Source organism: Lipotes vexillifer, unplaced genomic scaffold, assembly GCF_000442215.2.
Source record: "Lipotes vexillifer unplaced genomic scaffold, Lipotes_vexillifer_v1.1 scaffold1329, whole genome shotgun sequence".
Taxonomy (NCBI): domain Eukaryota; kingdom Metazoa; phylum Chordata; class Mammalia; order Artiodactyla; family Lipotidae; genus Lipotes; species Lipotes vexillifer.
In genome coordinates this window covers 303,621-309,909 of record NW_006797566.1, presented here as the reverse complement: position 1 = coordinate 309,909, position 6,289 = coordinate 303,621, and the positions used below count along the sequence as shown (strand labels likewise).

The 6,289-nt window shown below is 41.1% G+C and overlaps 1 protein-coding gene across 3 annotated transcripts in view; it reads right to left on the bottom strand.

The window, feature by feature from the left end:
* Window positions 1-6,030, bottom strand: part of CALU (calumenin) — a 30,133-nt gene extending 24,103 nt beyond the window's left edge. Inside the window, exon 1 of one of the 3 annotated variants that reach the window (XM_007469684.1) lies at window positions 5,890-6,030. The gene's annotated coding sequence lies outside the window, so the exon portion shown is untranslated. The remainder of the gene's footprint in view (window positions 1-5,889) is intronic. The other 2 variants (XM_007469682.1, XM_007469683.1) reach the window with 2 other exon arrangements.
* Window positions 6,031-6,289: the final 259 nt, after the last annotated feature.

Genomic DNA, 6,289 nt, shown 5'->3' with positions numbered 1-6,289 from the left:
CCCAAAAAAAAAAAAAAAAAAAGGCAAAATCCAACAACCTCCCCAGCTTGTTTATATTTGTATAAAATATAACATATATGCATGAAAATGGTGTGGAAGGATAAACATCTATCTGTAAACAGCAATAAGCCCTACGATGAAGAAGAGATGGGGTGGGGAGGTAAGGTTCGTGGGGAGTGAACTTCACTACTGTACTGCTGTGTTGTCTTATTTTTTGTAAATGAGCACACAGTCGTGTATTACCTTTTTATGTGTATTACTTTCTAAACAATAGCATTAAAATTCTTTGCATTTTTAGGTAGCAAAGCAAACATTTTCAAGCCATTTCTCCAGATTGGAAAAGGAGACTGAAGGAAAAACACATATTTATTCTTAAGACACAAACCCTATTTTATAAAGTAAAATAACACTGCCCTAGGAGAATAACACTCCAGCCCACTCTTCAATAATTGAATCTAATCAATCAGATCAGTGGAACAGTAAAGAGAAAATTAGATTCAGTGGCTCTCTCAAACATCACAGTATGCCTTTACTTTAGGACAAAATGAAAATTCCATTTCAAATTACAAATAATTCTTTAGACAAATAAAATCCTTTACAGAGATAAGGAACGAGTTTTATGTTGTTATTTTGTGATATATCCAAATAATATCTATAATGAATCAAATAAAATCAAGAGTCACTGCAACAGAGGATTTTCCTTATGTCTATTAACAAGGGGGCTTCCCATTTAGGAAAATTTTATAAATGACTAATTACATCCCGAGAATAATACTCTATCAACTCTTGCATAATACCCTGACAACTTCTGCAAACCCCAAATGTTTTACTATGAATTAATGCTTAAGCCCACTAACACTATCAGGGCCTGGGAAGGATACTGTGTAAAGTTTTGATACTGTGTAACATAAAGAAATGTAACAGATTGACTCACTGTGATTCTAGAGGCAAAACTACATTTAAGATTGAGGTGTAACATCTTGATACAGTGATAAAAGAATTTCAGAATAAAAGCCAAGTGATTCAGCTTTATCATTTATCCATCTCTCTATCCTTTCCCTTCTCAATTAAACTTTCAATCCTGCCCCTCTACAGGTTCCTCCATTCTGTCAATCAATACTTCTCAGGTCTTCATAATCCAAAATCAGTCTTTCTCAGACCCTGTTATTCCTTCAAGCATGCTCTTCCCTTTCCTTCACCCATACGGTCTCTAGAAACTGCTGTCTCCGCTTCCTCACCACCTACTGTCACCCTGAAATCTGGGTTTCTATCACTACTGATGAAACTGCCTAAAAAGGTCATCAAGGACCACCTGCTGGACAAAGCAATGGTCCTACCTTTATCTCTCTGCAGTGAGCAATGAAAAATCTGCACTTAAGTAAGTTTTAAAAACTATGCACTTTATGCCCACATATAATATATCAACTCCTGGCTATCGGAAACTAACAAAAGGCCCATTGTTTTATGAATACAGACACTAAAAAAAGAGACTACTAAATTTATCTAAATCCATATACACATAAAAATGTCCAAATAGAAACAAAGGATATCTCCCAAGACAAAGGATATATAATGTGGGACAATGTGAGAAGGAGTATAAAACAACTTCTTACACAAGGCATTCGAAGAACTACATTAGTGCAGTTATTTCTGAAGCATCTTTCTCTTTTCAACCAAATGGAAACCAAATAATAGAAAAGCTAAGACCCTTCTATTTCTCCGTCATGAGAGCTATTCATCAATGGATAACAGAACATTAGGAAAATATAATATAATACATAAATGAAGGACTTGGTTGTATGAGTTTTTACCATATGGTCTAGGTGAGTCTGGCCACAGGTTTGTCAATTTTGTTTACCCTTTCAAAGAACCAGCTCTAGGTTTTGTTGACTTTTTCTATTGTTTTTTAAATCGCTATTTCCTCTCTGATCTTTATTATTTCCTCTTTCTGCTGACTTTAGGTTTTGTTTGTTCTTTTTCTAATTCTTTCAGGTGGTAGGATTAGGTTATTTGAGATATTTTTTCTTTTCTGAGGAAGGCCTGTGAACTTACCATGTGATCTAAAGGTAAATCAATGGCTGTGAAAAAATGCATCTCCCCATCTCCCATTTCTCAAATGACCTATAAGTTTCTCTTCCTCAAATTCTGTCCCTCCCTCACCAAGGGTAACATTTAATATTTTTTCTTAAACAAACAGAAAACTAGACCTGCACTGTCCAGGACAAGAGCTACTAGCTACATGTGGCTACCAAGCAGTTGAAATGTGGCTAGTGTGAATTAAGAAGTGGTGTGTTGCACTTTATGTCAAAAGAATGGTATTTTTATATGTACTGGATTAAATTATTTAAATTAATTTCACATGTTTAAAATATTCACCTGTAAATCTAAAGTTACATACGTGGCTTGTATTATACTTCTATTGCATCACACCATGTTAGAGACACAAATAAAGGGCTAGGACAGAAAAGGTATCATGTTACTATCATACTTTTGCAGCATGTCACCAATAACAGTCTCCTGCAAAGTTATTTTCATGAATTGTTCCAGTTATAAGGAAAAAAAGGTAACAGCATAGACTTGAATTTCTTTCAAAAACAATGATAAGCCTTAAGAATTAGTTTTATCCATTCAAAAATTTGCTTGACAGCTCTAAATTCATGCCATTTCTCCCCTCCTTCCCAATCATTTTTTATAAAAATCCACTGGTCACAGAACACTTAGAAGTTTTTTCAGGGGAATTTAGATGTCTAGATTAAATTCAACTTCTCAAGAATATTAACAGCGGGGAACCCCACAGTTATTCTGGTTCACCAAAGACCCACTGCTCAATGTTAATAGTGGGAGAAATGGGTGTGGTGGTAAAATTCCAGTTCTGTGAGTTGGATATTTAGTGGGCGGGAGAAAAAAAGGCATTTCTTTATAGTGCAGCAAAAGCAGAATCTCAATGCTTAAATGTCTACTTCAACTGGGGATTGAGGGCAAGAACCTGACAGCAATTTAACTATACTAAGGCTCAGGTTATAAAGTCTGGGAATTATAGGTATCTGGTTATCTATCTGACATTCTTCACTTACAGACTTTAGTACAAGTACCACCAATGGATTATCATATTCAAGTAATAATGTCGAGCTTCTCTGGTGGTGCAGTGGTTGAGAGTCCGCCTGCCGATGCAGGAGACGCGGGTTTGTGCCCCGGTCCGGGAAGATCCCACATGCAACGGAGCGGCTGGGCCCGTGAGCCATGGCCGCTGAGCCTGCGCGTCTGCAGCCTGTGCTCCGCAATGGGAGAGGCCACAACAGTGAGAGGCCCGCGGACCCCCAAAAAAAAAAAAAAAAAAAAAAAAAAGTAATAATGTCACCCTTCATGATTTGATAAAAGTTATGATAACGACAAACCATTTATTCAACATTTCTCTAGCGATCGATGGAACAAATTTACATTAATATATTCTAATTCATTCTAGTTCATTAATATATCCTAATTAAATTATTTGTGTAACTGAGGGCATACGTTTATAAGATAGTTGAGTATAAAAAAGTGCAAACTTTGGCTGTAGAAGAAAAGCTTTGAAATGACAAACTATTACTCAGGTTTCATTAGTTCTATAACCAAAGCAACCCAGTACAAACTTAAAATTTTTCTTGCTACAGAGTAAAGAAAATTTCCTTTAAGAAATAAGTTCTTAGAAACTCTGGGAGAATCAAAGTTTCCTTTTGGCAGATGAAACTTCAATACATAATTAATTACTATAGGAATAGCATGTAAAATGTAGGGACAAGAGTTTTGGTTTCTAGTTGTAATTTGCTGTGCATGTGTAACATGCATAAAATGCTTGGGAATCCTTGCTTTAGTGCCAAATGTAAATAAATATAATTTTAAAATCCTAGATGAAAAGACCTACCTACTATGATCACTCCAGCTGGAAGTGATCTGCACACATTCCTCTCAACTTTTATAAGACTTGTTTGTACCATTCCACAATAAGGATCATAGGCTATCTTAAGTTGTCTTCTTAGCTCCTCTGTAGATGTACATTTTTGGAAGGCAGGGATCTCAGCTAATATAAATTCCCCTCTATAGTCCTTAACACAGTGTCTTGCACTTTCTGTACACCAAAACATTTTATTGGATTAGTTGGACTGTACTTGGGAGCAACAAAGTTCCTGCCAGCTGCCAGTGCTCCCCAACCCCCAATTCCCCTTACCGGATCTGGCCATCAGCCAGCAACAAGAATAGTGTTATTTCAGCTGTCTTAACTCTAATACATAAATCACAGCATCAACAACATCCGTATTTAAGAGTTCATAAAGACAGGGAACTAGGACCTTACAACTAGGACCTACAACTAGGCCTAGCAAGCATCTCTAATGGCTATCCCTGGCTACACCATGCGTGTGCCACACACAGAGAAAATGTGTGTTAAAATCAGTGTACTGATCTCCAGTACTGGTGAAATGTACATAAAATGCCGTATCTTTTGACACATCACTGGATGAATGGAAGCAAACGATTATATTAACAGTGACGATTAAGAGTTGATTTCAAAGCTGTATCTGAGTACTACTACCCACTCAGGCATACTCAATTCATCTTTGTTAGCTCATGTTTCTCCTAGTTGTGATTCTCAAAAGAATCCTATTGGAGACAGCTGAATCCCTGTAAATCTCAGATTAGGCCTAGGTAAACTCAGATCTCTCGCCACACAAATACAATTTACAGGTTACCTCTGGACCCTCATTTGTAGTACAATACATAAATTCTTCAATGATGACCACCGTTTGGTACCCGGTTAACTAAATCTACTGAATGAGGTCAAACATGCATTTGTCTTGTGTCAAGTCCCATTCTATGGCAAAGAATAATCTATCAGAAATTCCACGGTTCTCTACCTCCAAGCTACACAAACAAATTAGAAGCAACCTTATTCCTGACTCATTAACGTAGACTTTATGGTTCATGCCAGGAAGTGAATGTAATTCAACTCTCAAAGACACTATTCTGGGACTTTGTACACTTAGGAATTCAGATCAAAGGCCCTGAAGTTTTAGTAGGAGACCCAGGGAGCTTTTTGCCTTGATGCAAAAGCAGCTTTTGGAACTGCAAATCACTCGACTCTTAATCAGGGAAGCTGTAGGGAATTAAGTTTATTGATGAACACAGTATGCCAAAAATCAGAACTAGGGTGTGGAGCTAGAAGCAACAAAATAAGGTAAAGATACAATCCTTTAATGAAGCTTTTAAAACTACTTTCCTTCGCTGACCGAGGCATGCGGCCAAACATGGAAGCTCGAAATATTCCGTCTTTTCTTTAAAATTATAGAGTTAAGAAAAAAATCACATAGTGTCTTCATGCTTTCTTCCCCGTTGTTTCTACACCCTCAAAGTCAGCGAACACGACGTTCTTGGCAGATGCACATATCCTCTCGGGATGTGGCCCTGGGACGGAGCTGGCGGACACAAGCAGGCCCAAGTGTGGGAAGTGGCAGGGAGCTGTAACAATACCGCTATCTGACTGCACTCCGACCTTCAGGAGGTAAACAAGAGTGACCTTTTCGGACGAGGGGCTTGGTGACTGGCGGGGCCCAGGGCCAGAGGACGTGGCAAGCCAGGCACGAAACTGTACCCCACAGGACGCAAAGCCGGGAGCCGGAGTTCGCAGGGACCCAGGCCCCTTCCCAGAGCGCAAAGGAAGGCGAGCGGCGGCCTCCGACCCAGGCGCACCGAGGGTCGGGCAGTCGCGAGCAGCCTCAGGCCCCGGAACCCCGAGCTGGCAGAAACAGGGGCCCTGAGACAAGAAGGCCCTGCCTCACCGGGAGCGAGGCCCAGAGCACAAAAAGAAAGTGAACAAGGGGGAGGCGGCGGCGGAGGGACGTGCACGGCGGTACTTACCTCTCCCCGTTGCGCCCACTGCCCAGGACGCCGCGGCTGCAACTCACCCACCGGCTCAGCTCTGGCGCGCAAGCACCGCCCAACCGGAAGCGGTTCCGCGCCCCGCCGCTGTCCTCCACGCCGGCAGCCTCCGGACCAATCACCAACAAACCCGCCGTGGACGCACAGCTTCCCCGGACAGCCATTGGCCCTACGGTCTCGTGGTCCGGATTGGCTGGAAAGCGCCACGTCCCCGCGAGCGCGCCGAGTTACGTGGACAGGATTCCCTCCCAACTCTCGTCCCTGGACTTGTGGGGCTGGCGGGCCACAGCCCCTTACTCCGGGGGGCGTGTGGGCGCGGCTGTCCGACCGCCACGTCCTGGCTCGCAGCGCTTGACTCTGCCTCCATAGGGCTTCTTAA